Source organism: Ceratotherium simum, chromosome 23 (assembly GCF_057802395.1).
Source record: "Ceratotherium simum simum isolate JZ-2026a chromosome 23, ASM5780239v1, whole genome shotgun sequence".
Taxonomy (NCBI): domain Eukaryota; kingdom Metazoa; phylum Chordata; class Mammalia; order Perissodactyla; family Rhinocerotidae; genus Ceratotherium; species Ceratotherium simum.
The window spans coordinates 15,821,669-15,846,383 of NC_141922.1; positions in this window are offsets into that span (position 1 = coordinate 15,821,669).

Below are 24,715 nucleotides of genomic sequence, written 5' to 3' on the forward strand. Positions count from 1 at the left end.
GTCCAAGGGTGCATTTCTAATACCCATCAGAGAAAAGATTTACCCCTAGCTTGGCTTGACTTTGAAATGACTAGTGCTCAACCAACATGTAGCATTGATATAGATTCTCTACAAGGACTTAATGGCAGAGATCTGCTTTATTGCAGGTCCTGCAAACCAGGGTTTGTCCCCATCCCCACCCCAACCCTTGCCTCCTCTGTAATCCTCTCTGGGCTTGGTACTTGGCTCCACCATGGCTCTAACAGCCCATGCCTCTCTCATTCAGTTTCTTCTTCCTGTTTGTCTAGTCTCTACCGGGAATGCCTCCTTGTCTGGATTCCTACGGGAAATGAAATACTATTCGAGTTAATGATTAAGCGACCTGCCATGGAGTTAACGTGGATTGAGACCAAATATCAGCTCTGTTAATTGATAACTTTTCACTTTGGGAAATGTATTTAACTATTCCGTGCCTTAGTTCCTTCATCTCTAAATTGGGAATAATGGTATTTTACTCCATTGTTGCTGTTCCGTAGAATCCCCACTCTCTCCTTCACCTCTCCAGCCACGTCAAGCATCAGCTCCTCCAGGAAGCCTTATGTGGCCCATTACACTGACTTCAGGGCTCCCCCTCTGTGCTTGCTTGGGTGATTACATCCACCACATTGTTATAAGTGCCTATTATACTTAACCAGGATGTAAGCTTTTTAAGAACAGGGACCATGTATTGTTTACCTTTGGGTTCTCTATTATGGCTCATGGTGAATCTTCAATTACAGCTGTTGAAAAAGCAAATGAATGAATGAATGAATGAACGAAGTGATCCTTCAGTTGAGTTTCAAAAGATGAGTAGGTAGTTGTCAAGCAGATAGGGAGGCAAGGAGTAGAAGGAAGGGCAGTCTAAATAGAAGGGGCTGTATGAGCAGAGGCTTGGAGGCTGAAGCATTTGGGGATCTTTGGGGGAACTGAGAGCAGCTGGGAATGACTAGGATATGAGGTGCAAGGCAGGGAGGCAGAGCAGCTTGGAGCCAAGGGCCCTTCTGCTTCTAGGATCAACACTTCGGAAGGCTTCAGTCTCAGGACCCATTGAGGCTTGAAAGGAACAAAATATTGATTCAGCTCAGACTGTTTTGTTGTTTTGGTTGGTTCCAGTTGAGTCACTTCAGATAATGCATTGATTTGGTCACACTTTGAGACCAACCAGTAGGCATATTTGTAGAAAAACAAACAAAAAGTACTTTTGATTCAAGTCACAGTTCAAGAAAAAACCATGCTTCTTTAATTAAAAGAAGCACTTAAAACCAGTTTAGTATCCCTGAAATTGTCAACCATCGTTCAGACTATTGTGTCTGTGTTGCCAGGGGTGGGGTCATATTATCTTTTCCTCCCCTCATTTCCAGGGCTCCTAAAATGTGGATTTTATCCCCCTATTTAGCATCAGGAAGGTCATGTCTGCTTTTCCCTCCACTCCCCTCACTCGCTCCTCTCTAAGGAAGGAAGAATACTTGTCTGATTGATGGGGGCAAGAGTTTGACTTCCATTAGTTCAGAGTTTTTTAAACTGGAGTTGTTACTAATTAGAGATGATGAAATCAATGAAGGTTGAGATTTACATTATATAAATATAGAGAACATTGTAAATATAATTTCTAAAAGCTTTTATTTAGGTCTTGTGCATGTGTGTGTGTGTTTTGGGTCATGATACAAAATATGTCTTTTATTGTGAGTCTTGGCCAAATTTTTAAAACCTCTGCATTAGTTGGTGTCCCTTGACTGCAATGGACCATTATAGGCCACTGCTCCTGAGTGGTCTGCCTATCTTCACCTTTTCAAGCCACTTGGCTTGTTTAATTAGTGTGATGTTTATTCTGTTTGCTTCATCTTTAACATAGTAAGGCCCTCTGGATCCAGGGCCTCTTCTAGAGGCAGGTCTAGAGGTCCATGGTTTCCCTGGCCCTCTGTTAGGGTCAGTTGGTTGTAGCCTAGCTGAGGCTCTCTGTGCTGTGGACTGAGAAGTGAGTCCTTACTTAGCAGAATAGCTCCAATGAGTTGAGTGTTAATATGCTGACAGAAGCACCCGGCCAGCCATGAGGACCAGCGGGGACTGAAATGCAGCCTTCATTCTACGTGCCAGGCCGTGTACCCATGAGGCTGCTCTCACCAGAAAGGGCACATTTTCTACTGCATCTAAAGGTTCTCCAAGGGCTAGCAGTGGCCCCGCTGCTCTGCACACTGCACCTGAGGTAGGGTGGCGGTGTAGACTTGGGGGAAAGTGCAAGCCTCGTTTTTGGCAGCAGATCCAAGCAGAAGTTCTCCAATCCAACTTCATCCGTGATGAGGTTGATATTTTATTCCCTAGCTGACACTTGTAACTATTCTCAATGGGTCCCAAACTCAGAAGACAAAGACTTGTAATTGTAACCTCTGAGAAATGACAACATCTATGTGCACCTTTAATGAAGAGTTAGTTCTCCATTCCCCCACCCCCTTCTGGAAGTCTGTTATTAAATCAATGTGTGTCTTACAGTCAGAGATGGTATTTGGTAGCAAAGCAATAATGCCTGAGGTTTGATCCTGTTGGGATGTGGGGTCCTTGTCACAAAGCATAACCCTGGGGAGTAGACCAGCTCACCCTCAAAGAAACATCATCCTTGGTGCAAGAACTGTGGCTTCTTTGGGATCCAGGGATTCTGACCCAGCTCTTCATTTTAGACTTGACCTGCCCCAAACCATCTTCTCTTTAGCAACTAATGCTTTTCCTCCCTTTCCTCCTCTTTGTCATCACAGACATCATGCCCAGATAGATACTAAAGTGCTGACTCTGGGTTCTACTCCAACTTCCTCCGTTAAATAATAGTAACAATTACAATATTAATAGCTAACACATTAAGAAAACCTACTACTTGCCAAGCATTGTTCTAAGTGCTTTCTGTGTGTTAACTCATTTATTCCTCATAAAACCCCTTTGAGACAGGTGCTGTTGACATCTCCACTTTTCAGTTAAGGGAACTGAGATGAAAGGATGTGGAACTGGGCTCTGATGGCCCCAACCTGCCGTGCAGACAGTGAGGGAAGGTACAACCATACCAACTTCACTCCCCACCACCCCCTGCCCAGTGCTTCTGCTTTTCAGTGCAAAGTTCCCCCCAGGCAGGGAGGCCTGTGGTGTGGCAGGAGAAGCACTGTGGATCCACAGACATTTAGTTTACTACTTACCCTGACTGTGTCCAAGTCAGCAAGGGGTACAGTGGTCTACGGCACCCAAGATCTTCCTCTTGGGTTCCTCTGAACCCAACTCAATTCTTCCACTCCCAAACTTCTCCCCAGACCTTCCCCCAAGGGGATCTTGCTAGGTCACATGTACGTATGTTTTTTTCTCATTATAACATCGTGGTCCTCAGGAAGGAGTTACCAAGGTAACCAGGAATGGTGCATGCACAGTCTTTATGGAGATTTTAGTTCTGCTTAATTGGATTATATGTTCTTGGTTTACTCCATTCTTGTGACAGCTAGAACACAAAATTTTCTTATGTAGTTTTCTTCTTCGTATTTTATATTTTTCTCCCAATATCTTAATGACTTTCAAACTTTTTCCAGAATTTACTAACAACACAATTTTTCTGTCATCTCAACATGAAAGCTTTCTAACCTTCAATATAATAGGCTACCCTTTGGAGCCATGCCACGCCCCCCCCCACCCAACATTAATCTCGTGGGGATTCCTGCATGTATGAAATGGGGGACAGTGTCTTAGAAGGGGATAGACCAGATATTTGGGCTCCCTCCTATACCACTGTATACACTGAGAGTGACTTGAGGACATTATCCACAACTCAAATAGCAAAGAGGGACATTCTTGCTAAAAAAGATAGTAATCCCCTCCCATTTTCCTTATGATTAAAAGAGACAGTATTTTAATGTCCCTGAGTTCTTCTGCCTTCTATCATGTGACACTTTCCGTGAATATCTAAATAAACAAACTCAAGTCCCCATTCTATATAACTGAGGGAGGTCCAACATCCTCCCCAAGATTTCTGAAGATTCTTACCTTTCTCCAAACTAGCAAATTATAAGGCTGTTCTTGCCTTTAATTATTTTTTTTTTTAAGTAATGGCAGATGGTAACTACAATGAACAAAAGACATCTGTTAAGTTAGTTTCTGATATCACTTTTTCTTATTTCATTAGCCATCCCCAAGGATGGAATATTTTCAGCCTAGTTCTCTTTAAGTCCTAGTCTAGGCTTTGGGGTGGGATGAAAATCCCCTTTATTTTTCAGAGCACTTTATCTCTCCTTTGTTTCAGCCTCCTCCTTCCACATCACTTGTCTTTTCTAAATGAAAAGGACATTGGAGTATTTTCCTAAATTAATGAGCCCTTCATCACATACACTCACTTTAAGCAAGACAGAAACTTTGAAAAGAACTTTTTAATTCTCTCATCCCCCACTGTTAAAGAAAGTCCAAGATAACCCTCTCTCTATTAGCAGCATCTGCTAGTAGAAGCGGGAGAGAGACCATGAAAAGAATTTATTCTCCGCTGTCCAGCCCAAACCCTAGAGGCCATGGACTTTTAGTTTTTTTTTCTTTCTTTCTGTTTCGGGTAGAGCACGTGGCAGATGATTGCAGTGAGTCAATGAATGGTGGTCCTCCCTGTGTCCTTCTTAACCTCCTCACTCTCCCGGCAGCAGAGGGGAAAGCAGAGTCGGAGAGCCTTATGTGAAGGCTCTGTCCAATTGTGATACTCCCTAAAATTGGTGCACTTTTAAGGATGGAGCTCAATTGTCCTGCCAAAAATTTTCAAGAGAAACTTGGACACTTTTTGCAACTGTCTCAGCTATCTGGCATCATGCTGACACTTACTGCAAAAATTTTACCGGCAACCGTTAGCGTCAGCATTTCTGTGAAACTTACAGGGGGTGATTTATACTTCTTTCTGGCTACTCTGCCTTCTAAATCCCCAGCGCATCCTCTCCATTTTTTGAGACCATCATTTCACTGGAAGAGTCTGGGTCATCTATCACCATCTTCCAGATTCAGCAGGTTTTAAAGAGCTCAGGTGCCCAGGGTGCAGCCTGGGAAGGGGAGACGTGTGAAGGCAACCGTAATTCACCTCATTCTGGGTGGTCACAGAGACAGAAATCTAGTTGGCTCTGTTTTTTTTTAAAATTTAGTTTTTATTTATTAAAGTGGCCCATGAACGTGGCTTAAAGAGTCAAATAGTTCTACAAGGCTTATTGAAACAAATCCAACAATCTATGTTCTACTTCTCCCCATTTCCTAAGTTTGCAGAGACAACCACTTAAAACATTTTAGTCCCTTTTAATGGGGTATATTCTTCCATGTCTCTGAATACTTTTTGGCTTTTCAGTTTTCGGTTTTGTTTATTTGATATCCCCTCTAGAATATGAGGATTTAGTAACCTTTCATTCACCTTCTCAAACCCCCACTACAGACACACAATTTCCCCCTTTCCTGTCCTCCTAAAGGTTTTATCTAACTACGGTGAGATAAATATTCAGTGTTTACATTATTTAAAATATGTAATGTTATTTACAGATAAACCATGTAGTGTATTAGGGTTGTATTTCCTTTCGGGCATAGATTTCTACTTTCACTAAGTGAATAATTGCTTTTCATAATTGTTTTCTTTGCTGTCCATCTCACTAAGTAATCCCCAGTCTCTCTGCTTGCCCAAATGTCCTCTCTTGCTCTGACACATAAGGGGGCCTCTCGATTTCATCTTCTTAAAGAAGTCCATCTAGAGCCTTCTCTATTCTGAGACACAGCCATCCTTCTGCCTCTCTCTCACCATGGTGCTGGACCCTCCAGCTTTCTGCTATTAGATCCCTTGTCTCCTGTACTCCTTGAATCTTTCTTGTTTTATTCCCTTATTTGCATGGAGCTCACCCTCAAGTAAATTCTTGAGGAAAGGGTGCATGGGAGGTAACATTATTGAGATATTGTGTTTCTGAAAGCATCTTCATTGTACATTCACACTTCATTTAGACTTATGAAGGAATCATTTGACTTTCTAGGAATTTTGAAGGCTTTCCTTCTAGCCTATCTTGCTAAAGCTGTGGGGTCCAGGGCCTGGCCCCATGGCCGAGTGGTTAAATTTCCCTGCACTCCTACTTCTGTGGCTGGGGGTTGCAGGTTCAGATGTCGCAGGTTCAGATCCCGGGCGGGGACCTACTCCACTCACCAGCCATGCTGTGGCAGCGACCCACATACAAAATACAGGAATATTGGCACAGATGTTAGCTCAGGGTGAATCTTCCTCAGAAAAAAAAAAAAAAGCTGTGTGGTCCAAAGCCTTTTTGATACTTTGCAGAGAAACCTCTCTCAGGAAATTTGTGAGATACTTCCTTTTTTCCATTTTTCCCCCCTTGATTTGGGTGGTTTGAGGCTTTAAAAAAAAATCCATTTGTATAGCCAAAAAGTGGAAGCAACCCAAGTGTCTATCGACTGATGATTGGATAAAGAAGATGTGGTATATATATACAATAGAATACTAATCAGCCATAAAAAAAACCAAAATCGTCCCGTTTGCAACAACATGGCTGGACCTGGAGGGTATTATGTTAAGCAAAATAAGCCAGACCGAGAAAGACAAACACCGTACGATTTCACTCATATGTGGAAGATAAATTAATACATGACAGAGAGAACAATTGGTGGTTACCAGGGGGAAGGGGGCTGGGGGATGGGCACAAGAGATGAAGGGACACATGTATATGGTGACTGACAAAAAATAATGTACAATTGAAATTTCACAATGTTATAAGCTATTATGACATCAATAAAAAAAGAAAACAATCCCTTTGCTAAGTATAAATTAGGTGGCCTTTTTACTCTGGAAACTCATGTTCTTCCATTGTGGGAGAATTTCTTGAATTATTTATTTGGTATTCTTATGATTTTCTCTTTTCTTTCTTTCTAGAGTGGCCACCATTTGGATGTTGGATCTCTAGGAGTCAAACTCAGGTTTTTTGGTGCTTTTGTTTTTCCTTTTGCTTTCGTTTTAATGTCTCTTTCTTTTTACTCTAGATATTGGAAAATTGCCTCAACTTTACCTCCAAAAGCTTTGTTTGAGGTTCTTGATAATAACTATTACTGGTGTCATTGTTTTCACTTCCAAGAGCTTTTTATGTTTCTCTGATATTTTTACACTTCTTCTTTTGGTTCATGGGTACAACATCTTATCTTGATAAGAATAAAACTTTGTGTAGCCTCTTTGTTTTGGATTCTACTTTTCATGCTAGAGTCTTCTCTAAGATGTCGAGCCATACTTGGATGTCTGATATTTAAGTGTGTGGCTCTCAAAAGCTGATTAGAAGCCTCAGTGCTTGCATCAGCTTCCTCAAATGTGGCCTTCACCGTGGGAAGCATTGCTTTGTCCATTTCATTGGGAAATGGCTAATGTTGTGTTTAGGTCTTTGTTTGGGGGGCTGTTTCAGATTGGTTTCCCTGGAAGTAGACACTGAGACAAAATTGGGGTGCAAGATGTTTGAGACCCCACTGTGAAGGAGAGGAGGAGGAAGCAGGACTGGACAAAAGGAAGAAGTCAAGCTGATACACAGACTCCTGTACCAGAGCACCGTACCTGGCTGGGTGATCTGGAGGGAGCGTTGCCCATCAGAGTGTCACATACTGGGCTGAGATGGCCACCTATATACCCCCACCTTAATCAGTCATTGGATATGGGCCATCCTAGGAAGGGCATCACCTTGGGTAAGGGGGCTATCAGCAGCTGAGCCAGACACCTCAAGGAGTTGACATGGTTCTCCCTAACTGTCCAGTCAGTCGTTCCTTGAAGGGAGATCTGGGTGGTGCATCTCCCTGTTTATCAGCGGGCCAGTCAGAGTTTCCAAGAAGGCTCCTCCAATCTCCTGCCTTTCTGCAGGATACAAGCTTTATCTGAGAGTTGAATAAGGGATGAGGGGAGGGTGTCTCAAATCAGTCTGTAATCTTTCTCATTATATAATGTTTTGCAATATGGAGGCCCCATCTTCATCTGCATCTAGAATCCCACAAACCAGAAAATCTTGGTTTTATCCCTCCCAAAGAATAAATCTCCAGGCTTTCTGCTGCAATGGGAAAGGAACTGACTCTTGGTTGTAATTAATAGAGAAAGAAATGTGGGCTTTAACTGCTTCTTAAATCTGTTTAAAAAAAAAAAACCCTCCTGTTGTTAGCCCCCAATCTTTCCATTTCCAGAGGTACACAGCACCACCAATCTCTGATTCTTTGGGGACATGTGTGACATAAACCAACATGCACAACTGGCTTCCCACTGCAGGCTTCAGATCAGCCCTTTGCAGTTACAGTGTCATGTCAATCATCCACGTGCTTTGTAGCTTCCAAGATGTTGCAGCTATTATGTCCTCTCCTGTTCTCTTTGTCCTTAAAATAATCCCTTTGCTTTCTTTTGACAGAGTTTGGGTAGTTGAAGAGATAAATGAACGTATGTTGCCATCTTTAACTTGATTTTGTTTTTAAAGAAACACATTATGTGATTTTTCTCCCGAACAAATTGTAGAAATTCCTTCACACAAATTGGAGAAGCAGCACGGAATTGTAAAAAGAGCAAGAGTTGATATAGTTAGTAGCACTTTTACCTGCTAAACAGGATCTTTACCCATCTGAGCCTCATTTAACCGCTGAAAGTTATATGAGATCAAGTATATAAACTACTTGGCTTGCAGTAAATATATATTAAATTTAGCCCTTAACTCTCTTTGAACACACAAATGAATGTGGTTTGTAATTAAAACATGAAGAAGTCAAATAAAACACTTGAAATTAGGCTGTAGGTGGGTTTGCTTATTACCTCCGTTTGTGGCTGGCAGACTTTTTGTTCTCTGGATACAGTGGAGTTGCAGATCAGCCTTCCAGAATGATCCTCAAGCAAGAGATGGTGGAGCCCCAGTTCTCCACCTTTGGTACACAGGGGGAGCCCTGGTTTCTTGGCATTTCCTGTTTCCTTTTGTCTCCCAGCTCATTTGTTTTTATTTCCATGCTTGGCCTGGATATCAGGCTAATAACAGACACAGCATGTACGTAAATCCACTATTGTCATAAACTCTGGTAGCTTTGCTTCTGTGGTTTAACTGTAAGAAGTGAAGAATAAATTTCAGTTGGGTGGTTAAGTGGTATGCATTACTTGTTTATGACTCCACATTTAAGTTTGAGAGTGTGACATTCTTTGAGTTGTGCTCAAAAAACTTTTTTGGGAAGACTTGCAAACTAGGCCTAGCTGACTTTCCAGTCTCATTTTCATGCACTGTTGCTCTCCAACACTTCATTTCACTCCCAATTCCAAACACACACACACTCATACACAAACGTGTTACCTACACCAGAGTCTCTCAAAATTTTGTCCCTAGACCAAGAGCATCAGAAATATCAGGTTTGCGTATTAAAAATGGAGATTCCTGGAATTTACTTTATAAGAAGTAATTAAACTTTTTGTGTCACAGACCCTTTGGCCTTTGGACTCCCTTCTCACAATGTTTTTAAATGTATGCAATTAAATACATAGAGTCACAAAGGAAACTGATTACACAATTTTCTATCTCTACAACTATTTACAAATTTTCTGATGAAGCAATACACATTTTTTTTTTTTTGAGGAAGATTAGCTCTGAGCTAACATCTGTTGCCTATCCTCCTCTTTTTGCCTAGGAAGATTGGCCCTGGGCTAACATCTGTGCACATCTTCCTCTACTTTACATGTGGGACGCCTGCCACAGCATGGCCTGATAAATGGTGCACAAGTCTGTGCCCACGATCCGAACCCGTGAACCCTGGGCCAATGAAGCGGAGCCCATGAACTTAACCACTACGCCACCAGGCCGGCCCCTATATGTTTATTTTTTTAACACATAACAAGAATTAGCATCAAGTTTCATAACTTCTGTTATTTCAGCATAGACTCTATTTTGAGATATCTGCAACAACAGTAATATGACATCAAAATCCTTGTGGTTTCTGTTGATAATGTCACAGAGACTCCTAATACTACCCTACTTTTTTGCCTGCTTTGAAAATGTTAAACCTCAGTTAGAGATTAGTGAAAATAAAGATATAAAATGTTTCCCTTCCAAGTTCAGGGATTTCCTGAATTCTAATTATGTACACCAAGTTAAAAAAACAAACAAATGAAAAACCCTCCTCTAAAACTATTGAAGTAGAGTCTCAGAGAGAAGGCCTAAAAATCTATGTTTCAGCATGTTTCCAGCACAGGAGAACTGCTGCCTATGCAGTGTTAAACAGGCCACAATTTCAAGCCTCTGTGTATGGGCAAGGCTTGCCCCCAGGATTGGACCGTCCTACCCGAAGGCTGGTGAACACTACTATTCAGCTAGCTCTCCTCTTGCCAGACCTTCCCTGATAATTCCTTTTATCCCCTACACCCTATCCTCAGGCAGATTTAGTTCCTCTTTTGTCTGGGCTCCATAGTACTTCTGGAAAGTACTCATCACTCTGTTCTCTGCTCCACCCCATCATGGAAGAGAGGGGTGGAACAGTGTGTTATAACATGCTAACATTAGCAAGGAAAAGACAAAGAGCATGTGAAGTCCTGAGAGCAATATATTTCACCTTCCTATTGACCTAACCCAACCAATAGAGAACCCACAAAATGGTGGGCATTTTGGAGCGGCTCTTTTAGATAATTTACCTTGTCCCTGAGCTCCATTGCATGAGTTTGGGGTTGTGTCCTAGGATTTCCAAGCACATTCCTCAGCCACCTTCATCATCTGCAGAGTGTGGTCCTTGGAACCCTTTCCCCTTTTCTTATCTTCTTTCCTCCCAAATCAGTGCTCTTAGTCCTGTAACCCCATCACTCCCTCTTTCCAACCATCAAGCAAGGTCCACTCTTCATTGTTATTCTCCTATCTGTTTGTTTTTGCAGCTGGTGCAGCCTAGCAGGGGCTTCAGGTCTGGGAGATAGAGGCAGGAAGGAGAAGCAGTGGGCTTTGCAGGGCTCTGGCCTCCAAGTGGATTACATTAAAAAAAATCCAGACTTTATTTCACAAAGACTAGCTCCTGTAGGCACATCTTCTGTCCCATATTATACTGAAGACAGTCTATCTTCTCCCCCAGTTTGAGTTACATTATGGAAGTCACCAACTCCAGGGAAGGCAGGGAGTGGGAGGAAGGGTTGGGAGGAAAAGGCCCCATCAAAGCACACAGAGTTATTTCTTCAGGTGCTTATCTTCTCTCTCCTGTTAGACTGAATTCTTCCACAGCAGGCCCCGCTGTTTAAAAGCAAGTGATTTTTTTGTTTTTCTGTTGGGAAGGTTAACCTCTTTAAGTTGAAATTCTCCAATTCAGTTATAATAAAATTAATGTTATAGGGGTATATTATATAAAGCATTTCCCTCAGTATCACATACATAGTAAGTGTTCAATAAAGAAGAGCTTTTATTGTTCTTTGTCTTTTATTTCCAATACTCAGCAGAGTGCTGGCACAAAAGAGGTGTTCAGTAAACTCTTCAGGATTGGAAGTGCAAGAAAGAGGTAAAAACCCCAGGGGGCGGCCCAGTGGTGGAGTGGTTAAGCCTGCACACTCCGCTTTGGCGGCTCAGGGTTCACAGGTTCGGATACCAGGAGTGGACCTATGCATTGCTCATCAAGCCATGCTGTGCCGGCATCCCATATACAAAACAGAGGAAGATGGGCATGGATATTAGCTCATGGCCAATCTTCCTCACCAAAAAAAAAAAAAAAAAAAAAAAAAAACAGGAATCAGGAAACCTAGGTCCAAGTCCTACCTCTGTCACTAACTTGCTTTGTAACCTTGGACCATTCTCTTATCCTTTCTAGAGTCAGTGACCTCATCCATCAACTGAAAGGGCTGGATTACTTAATTTCAATAGCAAGAGTTCTAGTGTTTCAGAATCAACTGCGGATCTTAATCACAGCAGCAACAACAACAATAATAATAATAATATAAAACAATAATATTGCAGATCTCTACCCTAGAATTTCACAAGAACATCTATATTTTCATTTTTGAGTGTGATTTTGATCACCAATCAGATTGAGAACTGCTATTTCAAAGTCCTCTTATCTTAATCCTTCAAAGATTATATGTTAGAACAGTACAACAAGTTATGTAAATAGTCTTAACAGGAAAATAGAACATGGAATCTTTCCAATACACGAATTTTTTATATCATGAGAGCATCTTTTATTCCTATGGGCCCTACTCCCTCATTTGTTCAATAAATATCGGTTTTGAGCTCACTATATGCCAGGAGCTGTGGAAGAACCAGGAATCCCAGAGGGAACAGCACATGGTCTTTTCCTTGGAAGAGGCCAGAGATGGGGGAGAAGGAAAGACAAGAAAACCGGTGATCCCAATATAACTGTCCCTGTCAGGACACAGGGGAAAACAAGATGCAAGGGCACCTAAGAGGAGCTCAGAAGTCAGTCTTGGGTGTCTGGAGATGACCTCCTGAAGGAAGTCACATCTAGCTGCCTTCTCTCTTCCTTTTCCAAAACAAAGCGAAGCCTTCCTTGAGATATCAAGGCTTCTTAGGAAAAAACACACTACGCTGAACCACAACCTGCAGATTGATTAAACATCCAAAGGCCCCTCTGTGGAATGGCAAAACATAATTAAAACTTCGATGCCATTAAATTAGAGAAAAAAAGACCGCTGCTTCTTCTTTCTTTTTTTCTAAATAGCAACTGAATGGAATTCTTAAGCATTCACCAAGTGCTCATTACGGACTCAAGCCAAGCTGCCTTTTGGCTTCCAGAGGAGTGGGAGTTTGCTCTGGAGTTGCCAGTTCTATCACTGGGCAGCTTGGGGCGGGGGTGGGGGTCTTTTTCCTAACTGCATCATTAAAATTTCTCTAGCGTGGACAGAAAAGTTATTAACTCGCCAATGAAAAATACTTAAATGTCATTAAAAAGTTTCCACTCTCTCATAATTCTCCTTAATGGCGCAAAGATCAGCTCTGGACTCCAGTTCTGAGACTGCATTTTCAAAGAACCCTGGGAAGGAAGTCTCAAATTACCTAATTACCATATTTATTGCCAGATTCTGTTTTCTAATCCCTGATGACTTTGTCACATATATTTGTGTGCTGTTCCTTTTCTTCTTTGGCCCTGGGTACCAAGCTGTACTTTTTGCAATCTGAATTGGAAAGCCTTTTGGTTATGGACAATAGAAGGAAGCCTGGTCAGGAATGGCCTGAAAGGCACACCCCACCAGAGCCAGACAGAGAGGGGAAACCATGGCTGGCTTCCAAGTGATCATTACCAGCATCAGACACACCATATTGTAATTACATTGGATATAAATTAAGCTACACAAGTAATCTGGCTCCTCTCCTGCTTACATGACCCAAGCCAGACCCCTTTGAATTCTGCTCTGATCCAAAAAAGAGTGGTTTCTCTTCATTCTTCCTTAATTGAAGCTTAGCCACAAAAAAGTTTGTCATCACAAAGAAGGAGAAAATAAATTAAACGGTGATCATATTTAAGTGTCCTGTGGTTCTATCCAAGGGAAAGAATGGCCATGACTCCGAAGATTTTAAAAGAACTGTGGCTTGGTTTATGGATGCCTAATTTCAGTTTTATACAGGTTAGTGGGCAGCCCTGTTCTGTTTTTGTTTTTGTTTTTGAGGAAGTCGGGCACTCTTAAGAAGAAAAAAAAAAAATCCCACTTTATTTGTAATATTCTCTATGTCACCCAATTCTCTGACAAAAATGCTCTGATGGGCTAAAATGAACATAACTTGACTTAGCAATTCCTAGTCTATTTTATTTTGCTCCTTCTCATTAAGTAAAGATAAAAGAAAGTGCATATACACACATAAATAAACAGAATAAAATAGAAAATCAGTCCTTGAAAATGCTTTCTCTTTTGATGATCAAATATAATATCTGGAAAAGCTTTATGTTTACATACTGGTTATGGCTGAACAGTTTTAGTATCTGCTTTTGAATTAAGGTATTCTTAGCAATTTATTCTCTAAACTATTGCCAAATTTTCATATATCTCTTCCACTCCCCTTTTAGGTTAAAGAATATCTTCCTTTAATGGCTGAGTGGTTTTCAAATATTTTAAATTAAGATATTCTTAGCCACTTTCCCCCTAAATTCTTGCAATATGCTGATATATATATTTTTTTCCTTCCTCTAGGTTAAAGACTCTCTGCTTCTATAAAGACCTTTTATTATTTCAAGAGACCCAGTTGTTACAATCCCCAATAAATGCTGCACTTGGCACTTAACCATTCTTGGCAAGGAGGCCCTTTGCTTACAACATGCAAATAAAGATTTGCTCCCTGAACCACACTGTAACATCGTGATAAAATAATATGCCTCATAGCTAAAAACACAGCTAAAAGCTGAGCCGAGGCTTGTGTAAATGTGTCCAGTTACAACAGTACACCAACATATAAATGATAATGATGTCATAAGCCACAGAAGCTAAATTGGAGCTTTCGTATTTAGAAAATGAAGGGAGGAAATATAACACTTACTGAGCATAGGCAAAGGCTAGGAATTGTGCCCAGTGCTTTCCCAAAGTTTTCTTACTCATTCTCCACAAGAATCCTGCAAGGTAGGCTGTATGATCCCAATTACCTATTTACTCATTGATTGATTCATTCCTTATTTGCACACATGCAAACTTATTTACTGTGACGAGATTTTCGCATGTTGAGGTATAGGGAGTAGCTATTCTGGTTCAAAATTGGTTCGGCTTGAACTAAAGAAACATAACTGTTGGCCTATCCAGCATACATTGTACATTTGTTTTAACCATTAAAATAAAGAGTACACTCTCTTAAGATAAGAATGTATACTTTCCCTCCTACCACACCGGTGTTAGTAATGCCCTATCAGGAACACCTCGTTGGTAACACCGGGTAGCAATCCTTTTCCTGACATCAGGGTCATGTTGACCTGCTAATTTGCAACTGGATACCTCTTTGAAACTTTGATGGAAATGTATCCTGGGTGTGTTTAGTGTATGTTCTTTGTTCTAAAAAGGTATAAGATTGTACTGAAAACCATGCTTCTCCGGAATGCTTTATTTCTTTGTGGAAACTGCCTTCCTGGGTTGTAATCCTCACCCTGGCTCAAGTTAAAACTCACCTTATCTCTCCTACCTGTAGAAGGGTTAATGGTTATTTTGTGTCAACAGCTGGATGTCTGCTATGAGCAGATACTCTGCTAGTCTGCTGTGCAAGGTGAGTCAACCCTGTGTTTGAGGGGCATACAGTTTAGTGGAGTGGGTGGAATCGAGCAAAAAGATAAATCCTGAAAAGCGCAGTTCCACTACAGAGACATGAATGACATGTTGATGAAGCTAAGAGCAACACCTGGAGTCCCTGAGAGATCAAGGAACTTTCTCTCCCCTCTTCCCCTAGATGGGAACTACAGAGAACAAGGGCCTTTGGCTAAGAATTTAACTGAATCCTTGCTAGGGCAGCAATTGCCCTGATTTTCTTCCAGTAATGAAGGAAGCAGCCCTTACCATGGGCTCTGTTCTTTTTCCCTCTAACCTCCACGAGGCCCAATTTGGAAGGAGGGGAGAGTGAATAAAAGGACTAAATTCTACTGTGCAAGATAATGTGATTTATATGTTGAGTCAGAGTGAGGATTATAACCCGACAAGGCCTTAAAAATCGTTCTGGAGAAGCATGGTTTTCAGTACTGTCTTATATCTTTTTAGAACAAAGAAGACACATTAAACACGCCCAGGATACATTTTCATCAAAGTTTCAAAGAGGTATGTAGTTGCAAATTATCAGGTCAACATGACCCCGATGTCAGGAAAGGGACTAATCTTGGCATTACCAATAAGAAATAGGAAGGGGAGTATGCATTCTTATCTTGAGAGAGTACATTCTTTAATGGTTAAGCAGATGTACAATGTACATTTGATAGGCATAAGTCAGGCTTTTTAGTTCAAGCCAAATCAGTTTTGAACCCGAATAGTTACCCCATATACCTCAATATGTGAAAATCTCTTGTCATATAGATGCCATGGGTAGGGACAAACTTTTCAAAGTAATGAAGCACTTCAAAATTAATTTCTTCCTACTTATGGTGGAGAGTATTTTTTTCTCCAAATTTGTCCTAGGGTGATTGTATATTGGGAGTGTTTTGCCTAATAAGTGTGTCTGCACTGCCACTAGTGGGAGGTTGTGAAGGGATGGGATTTGGAGGGCTGCTCGGACCATGCTGGGGAAGTTTTTCCCCCTAATCTGTGAACTGTCGATGGTAGTCAATGAAGGGTGTTGTGTGGTGTTTTCTGACACCACTTCTGACACCAAAGGTGTGTTGTTTTTCCATGCCAGTTCTCCAACACCAACTGGGTGTCCAACAATACAATTCGGTTCTGGTACTAACTACCCAGAGTTAGTGCAAACTCCAGGAGATTGCCCCCTCTTCTGACAACAAATGTAAATGGATGCCCAGGCTGAACACACTTCTGCTCAGCTGACTACAAATTTCCACGACTTCTCCCTCTCAGGTTCTATAATTCACTGAAATGGCTCACAGAACTTGGAAAAACGCTTACTTATATTTACTGGTTTATTATAAAGGCTAGAACTCAGAAACAGCCAAACAGAAAAGATGCATAAGGCAAGATATGTGGGGAAAGGGGGAGGAGCTTCTGTGCCCTCTTCAGGCACACCACCCTCCCAGCACATCAGTGTGTTCTCCAATCTTTAAGCTCTCTGAATTTCATTGTCCAGGAGTTTTAGTAACCCCATCTCCAGCCCCACTTCCCTCCCTTGACGTCAGGGGTGGGGTGGGTGGATGGGGGAACTGAAAGTTCTCACCCTCTAATCACAGGTTTGGTTTTTCTGATGACCAGCCCCCATCCTGAGGCTATCTAGAGACCCCTACCCTGTGACACCTTATTAGCATTAAACTCAGGTGTGGTCCAAAGGGGCTTCTTATGAATAACAAAAGACACTGCTATCACTCAGGAAATTCCAAAGGTTTTAGGAGCTCTGTGCCAGGAACTGGAGACAAAGACCAAATATGTGTTTTATTGTACCTCAGTTGTCCAACAGTCAGTAGAGGAGAGGGGTTTTAACCCAGGTGTCTGACTCCTGAGTCCTGCTTGTGATTCCATATTATTTCCCCTGGCTATCCTTGGCATTAATACAACTATCACACCTTTAAAGAAGATCCAAAACTGATCGTAGAGTAAGAAGATGGGTGAAGTGACATCCCCAAGGGCCCACAGCTGGCATATGGTGATTATTCATAGTCCAGGGCTCAGGATGGAGATGAGGAGAACAGATATGCATATAGTCAGGGCCGCCATGTATAGTGCTTTAGGTTGTTTGCTGCACAAGACAACCCAACCAAGGGCAAGTAGAGATCAATGGAGACTGAAATCCAGTCTGTGCTCTGCTTGCCCAGCTGTGTACCTGGTGCGGGACTGTGCTGGCTGGCAGAAAGCAGAGTCTTTCTCTAATCCCCTCAAAGTTGTCATTTGGGTTAGCTGTGTCCTGCATACAACTAAGCAATGGTTATGAAGGCTATATAATAATAGAAAAATGCTTTCACCAACTAAGTGATAATTGCAGTATGTGAAATTGTTGAGCAATACGAATATAACTATATAATGATTACAACTCTAAAAAGGCATATGCTTAGGGAAAATAAGATATAAGATGAGATATTGGCTCTTCTTCCTTTTATTTTCTTGTTTCCCAAATTTTCAGTAATATGGTTATATTGCATTTATAATGAAAATAAATATTTAAAAACAGAGTAATGCAATACTGTTTTTATATATAAAAATAGCTTTCTTAGAGACAAATTAAAGTATGTGTGTATGTCATGTAAATGTGTATCGGGCTGGAGGAGGCAGAGGCAGGGTTATTGAATAATCCTAAATGGGAGTAGCGAGAAGTATGTGAGCTAGCAATGGCAAGGACTGAGAGAAGAGTGCTTCATGTGCGAAAAGATTAGATATGTATTCTTTCCCTGCCATCGCTGACCAATCTCCCTCCTTCACCAAATACTTATTTCAACAGTTGAAGATTTATTTGGTGCAATTAGCAACTCTATTAATATGAAAATACCTCCTCTCTGAAGGTTAAGCCTTGTAGACTCCATAATGTGCATAAACTTAATTAGATCAATTTCTGAGATTCCCACATGCAGCTTCCTTGTTATCAGAACTTCAGATTGAGGCGCCTGAAAGCGAGTTTTGCAAGCTTTCTTATTATCAGCCGTCTCTTGGTAATCGCTGTTTCTGTAGAGGACTCACTTTAGAGATATTTGGAGTTTCAGAACTGAGCTTCAGAAGAATTGCTCTACTAATTAGACAAAGATAAGAGGGATGATGATGTAGACACTGATAATAACTAACATTTACTGCATGCTTATTAGATGCCAGGCACATGTGCCATCTCATTTAATCCTCACAACATTCTTACAGAGCAGCTGCCATTTTTCCCCATTTAATAGATGGGCAAACTTGTGAGGGTATGTAACTTGCCCAAAGTCACCCAGCTATGAAGCACCACAGCTGGGAATTCCATCCAAGTCTGCTTGATTCTAAGACATGAGCTTTTAAACATGACATTACAATCCTTCTCTATAATAGAAGGAGGCAAACTCTTTTTTTTTTGGCTGAGGAAGATTTGCCCTGGGCTAACATCTGCTGCCAGTCTTCCTCTTTTTTTTTCTTTTTGTATGTGAGCTGCAGCATGGCCACTGACAGAGGAGTGGTGTAGGTCCACGCCTAGGAACCAAACCTGGGCTGCCTAAGTGGAGCATGCCGAACTTAACTACTAGGCCACCGGGGCTGCCCCAAGGCAATCTTTTTATGTAAAGACCCAGATAGTATGTATTTTAGGCTTTGTGGGCTAAGAGGCAAAATCAAGGCTGTTATTTAGATATTTACACAAAAACAGAGAAAACTAATTTCTACCAATTTTTAATTGATGAAATTCAAAACTTTGTTTATGGACACTGACATCTGAACTTCATTTACTTTACATGTGTCAAGAAATATTATTATTTTTTATTTATTTTCAACCATTTAAAAATACAAAAACCATTCTTACCTTGGAGACCATACAAAGAAAGCAGAGTAGGGGAGCTCAGTAGTTTGACGACCACTGTTGTAGCTGGGATGTCCTTGGGTAGGCAGTTGAGGATGGGAGTGGAGAGGATGCTTAACCAAAAACTAAAGGGGAGTTGGTGGCCTTGGACTTTGGGCGAGAAAACAAAAAGGATGCAGAATGCCAAGAAGGAAAACTTCACCTACGTTGTCATTCAGCTGAAGCTTCTCTGGCACAGCCAGTACTGCCTACCTTTGCCGTGAATGGTGAGCTTCCCATTTTGAATTTAGCACTGAGAGAAAATCTTCAGGGACAGTGAACAGAATACTTGAAATTGGAATTTGTCTAGAAAATCTACATATGTTTGTTTAGCTATAGGTTAAGTTTAGATGTTATAATTAGTTTGGAACTCTGCCCACTTCTGTCTTAACTGTAACCCACTTGCTTGAGTAGAGGGAAGAGGAGGAAAAAGGAAAGAGTAAAAGGAGAACAAAGGAGAGACGGGAGAAGAGCTATACTTATGGCCCATATTTCCTTTATTCTATTATCGGTAACGTTAAGATTTCATCATATTCCTTGGGGAATTTATGTGCGTACATAGTATTCAGGAATTCAGCCAACTCTAGTAGAGGCCAAGTGATGGAGAGAAAGGACACTGAGAGGAGATTCAGGACATGGTCTCATCCCCATCCAGCTGAGAGACCTTCAGCAGGTGATTAACTTCTCTAGATCTCTGTGTCATCGTCTATAACACGAAGGACAAGCTCAAAATTTGGTGGTCTTTATGAACTGGGACTCTTGGTTATATCCAGTTTAGAACTAGCAATTGCTTCTCTAGAAAAAAAAATACCATGAACAGAGTGCAAATAATGTAAATTGTCATGTTTGATCTTCCAACATTAGGCACACTCTTAATAAACTGGCTTTGAAAGATATGTGCCTTTGGAGTCCCTTGGGGACCCTGCATCAAATTTTAGGTGAGAATATCGGGCTCTTACAATTAAGGTGCAATACTAAGTACGTTAAACTATATTAGAACACTATAGTCAATACCCAAATGGTACAGCTCAACCTAGAGGAAGAGGTGAGACAGCATAATAGCAACCTACAGTTCCTAAGGAATTTATACACATCACTATGTAGGAGACAAACCCTTATGGTTTCAGATTCTTAGAATATCAGCATTGAAGCTGATAAGAAGGACATATTAAAGGACCTGGGATTGAGTCCTGGCTCTGCCCTTACTAGCTGTGTGGACTTTGTCTAGTATCTCTGAGCCTCAGTTTCCCCTTTTTAAAAATGGAGATAATGTCTACTGGGCAGTGATGTGAGGCTCAGATTTATTCATTCATTCATCCATTCAATGAGCATTTCTTAAGTTCCTTCTATGTGCTAGATCCTAAGGATAAAAATATAAAATACATAGTCATGTTCCTCAAGGAGCTCACAGATGAGAGGGAGGAGATAGAACAGTAAGCATATATAAACCAGCATGCCAGAGGGTCTGAACTGGGTGCTGTGGGAGCAAAGAGAAGGGACACCCCACCCTGCCTAAACAGGTAGGGAGGGTCCCAGAGAAGTAATGTAAGTAAAGTTCCGTGCTGAATATTAATGATGAGTGGGGATTAGCCAAGGGGAAAGAGAAAGTGTATTCCAGGCAGAGGCAGCATCATGAACAAAGGACTAGAGGGAAGAAGAATGGTACGTTTTGAAAACTACATGTCTTTTTGTACTCCTGGAAAGTGCAGTGAGAGGAGTATTGGTAAATGAGGTGATTTATGACACATGATTAAAAAGTTGTGTCATTTTTATTTAGTCCAGTTTTTAGCCAGGTGATCAAGATTATCATCAGAGACAAGTCTCGTTGATTGCATATACTCTTGATATCATGTGATGAGAATAGCACTTCAACTCTGCGGTCTTCCTCCCCCAAACCCAAACCCAAACCCCAGTCTAACTGAAAAAGGTATAAGACAAACCCAAGTTGAAGGGCAGAGTGTGGAATCTCTGACCAGTAGTCCTCAAGACTGTCAAGGTCATCAAAAACAAAAAAAGTCTGAGGAAACTGTTAGAGGCCAGAGACAGCTAAAGAGACTTAATGACTAAATGTAATATGATGTAAATGAATTAAAAATTGCTAAATGTAAATGATCCTTGACCAGAAAAAGGACATTAGTTAAACATTAGTGAAATCCAAATAAAATATAGAATTAGTTAATAATGATTACCAATCTCAGTTCCTGAGTTGTGGCGAATGTACTGTGGTGATATAAGATGTTAGCAATAGAGGAAACTGGGTCAGGAATATATGAGAACTTTATATATTATCTTTGCAACAAAAAGTAAACCTAAAATTATTCTAAAATAAAGTTTATTTTAAAAATATACAATATTCCATCTGTTTGATTCTTGGTTAAGAAATGTAAAAAGCAAACAACTTTCCAAGTCATATTACTATCCCTGAGCACAATTCACAACCTTACCATTACCTGGGAGGAATCTCCAAAACTCCTCTCAGTATAAGCTGTGCTGAGAAAAAGGGATGTTTCTGAGATGGCTCACATTAAGCCTTATTTGAAGTGCAGGAGTTCAAAGAGAAATGGTGAGATAGGAAGGAGTCCTTAGATTTAAAATGCCCAGGAACTCTTTTCATCTGACACTTAAATTGATGTGATAATATTGCAATCTTTCTTCTGATATCTTAGAATCTGGGCGAAGGCCAATAGCATCCAGCACTTTTCAATTATCTTCATAAATCCCAATCCTATAATTAGGGGGAAAAGTCTTCTCACAAAATTGAAGAAGAAAAATGATCTGCAATGGGCAAGCTCAAGGCAGGATGGTGGGATGAAGGACTCTGACATGAAAGGGAACCGGCCTGGGTTCCAGACACAGCTTGGGCAAGCAACTGCTCTTCTTTATTAAATGAGGACTTTGTTGTTATCTAAACTAAAAATTCATTTTAAATTTATTAAAATGAAGGGTTTATCTTCTCTTTCTAGCGCTAATATTGTAGAATTCACTTTCTAGACAGTTGAAAACACAGTCAGGGGCATGGCATCTCTTTTCACAAGACTGAATATTTGCAGAGCCAAGAGGAATTTCTAAACTCTGATTTAACATAACTAAATTTTGAAAGGCAATTTACTTTTCAAACTAATGAGTTTGGATGGTTTAACCTAATGGGGCATATTTTTCACAGAATTAACCAATCTACTCACCTTGTTTTTTTGCTTTTGCTTATATCAGCTGGGGTTAGTTCTGGGGAATGTTTCTTTTTTTCCTTTCCACTTCAAAGTGTACATTTCTTGGAGTCCTCCTGTTGCCTGAATGCCACCCACAGACAGCCAGAATTCCCCTGCGTCTCCCTTCCCTTCAGTAGGTAGCTACAGGACTAGTAGAAAGATCATTCATCTAGACCTGGATCTCTCAAGAGACCTGGAATTTAGCCTTGACTCTCCCACTCGTTTCCAGTGAGTCCGTTGGCAGTAGCTTTTCCTCTCTGACTGTCAATTTCCTTGTCTATATAGTCAAGGGTGGATGATATTCCCTCCATTTCTCCTTCCGGATATAGATACCTGCCTCATTCTGGAGGATCCTAAGAAGGGGCGGGGAAAGCTTCGTTCATTTATTCATTCTGTCAATCATTTCCTTAATCAGTTATTGATTTCTTTCTTCACACACTCAAATATGTAGAGGGGACTAATTTGCTTAGTTCCTAGATGCCATCGAGAAGCTCATATTTAAGTAGAAAAAAGAAACAATGAAAAACTATAATTCAGTGTAATCGAAGTATACAGAAGCTGCTAAGGAGCTTAGAGGAGGAATAACTTACCCAGCCTTGTTGACAGGAATCACCAATCCTGTTCCTGCTTCAGGGTCTTTGTGCTTGCTGTTCCCTTGTTCTGAAACATTCTTCCCACAGACATACTCATGGCTTGCTCTGCAGCCTAACTTAGTTTTCTGCTCAAAACTCCCCCTACAGTGAAGGCTTCCTTTACTACCTGATCTCCCTTACTGTGCTGCATTTTTTCTCCATGATATTATATTACATATTTAGTTGTTTATTTATCATCTGTCCCTCCATTTGATGTAAACTCCAGGAGGGCGAGAGCTTCTGTCCCGTTAACCACAATATCTCCAGTACCTAGGTTAATGAATGAATGAATGGATGCTGAGTGATACACGAAAGCTTCCTGGAAGAGGTAGATGGCAATGTAGCTGAACAACTGAATGCACTGAGCGGGAGTTACTAAGGCAAAGTCACAGTAAGAACAGGAATTCTAGGTAGAAGCAACATGTGGGCAGAAGCCTGTAGGGATGGAGAAGCGTAGATTGTTACCCAAACAGCAAACAATTTGGTGTTGCTGAAGCTTAGGGTGAGATGGCGATGGGAGTTGTTAAAAGAAAAACAGAGGCGCATTAAAATTTTCAAGAGTTTATTTGAGCATACGTTGATTCGAGTTGGGCGGTGCCAAACCAAGGGTCGTTGGGAGCCCTCCACAGACAGGAGCTCAGGGGAAGGGTTTTGCAGAGAAGACGTGGAAGCAAAGCAAGAAAATTATATGATTGGCTGTAACTTAAGCAGCTGCCTTATTCGGGAAAGCCTAGATTGCTGTTTGTGATGGCTGCTCTCAAGTTTCATTTCCTCAGATATGAGTACGTTGAGTCTAGCTTAGGTTTCGGTTTGCTTACATGCTACCATGGCATTAGAGCCATGTTAGTCTAATGGCTTCCTTGTTTAATTACTCTAAGAGAGTGGTCAGCCATGAGGCTGGAGAGGTCAGCAGGTTCGATCACATACGGCTGTGTATGCCAAGCAAGGAAGGTGGTTACTGGGGAATGAGAATGAGGAGCCTGTCAAAGAACCTAGTCAGGGGAGGAGTAGAATTCACTCATCTTCTCAAACCTGAGTATGGCTTTTATTTCAAATTCCCAATGACTCCAACCCATTTCTGTTGGCATTCCTCTAGATTGTGATCTGTCAAAAATTTTTAACTATGTCTCATAGTAAGAAATAAATTAAACATGATGTTCCAATTCATAGGTTGATAAATGATAAATAGATAGAGATATAGACAGATGATAGATAGATAGATGGATAGATACATAATCCTTACTTCATGCAATGCACTCTATTTTCTATTCTATTTTTCCATTCCATTTCCTTCCACTCTACTCCAATTAATTTTTAAAAGTGTTTTGTTCTCACTAAACTGATTTCTCTACCTGATTTTTTCAGACGCACCTATAACTGGATCATGATGTAAATATTGTTTTTACTGAGGATTGATTTTTTTTTTTTTTTTTTTTGGTGAGGAAGATCAGCCCTGAGCTAACATCCTTGCTAATCCTCCTCTTTTTGCTGAGGAAGACCGGCTCTGAGCTAACATCTATTGCCAATCCTCCTCCTTTTTTTCCCCCAAAGCCCCAGTAGATAGTTGTATGTCATAGTTGCACATCCTTCTAGTTTCTGTATGTGGGACGTGGCCTCAGCATGGCCAGAGAAGCGGTGCGTGGGTGTACGCCTGGGATCCCAACCCCTGCCGTCAGTAGCGGAGTTTGTGCACTTAACCGCTAAGCCACAGGGCCAGCCCGAGGATTGCATTTTAAAAAGTCTGAGCAATATTGCTTTACAATCCAAGGCCCAGGCCCAGACATTTCTGCATCAG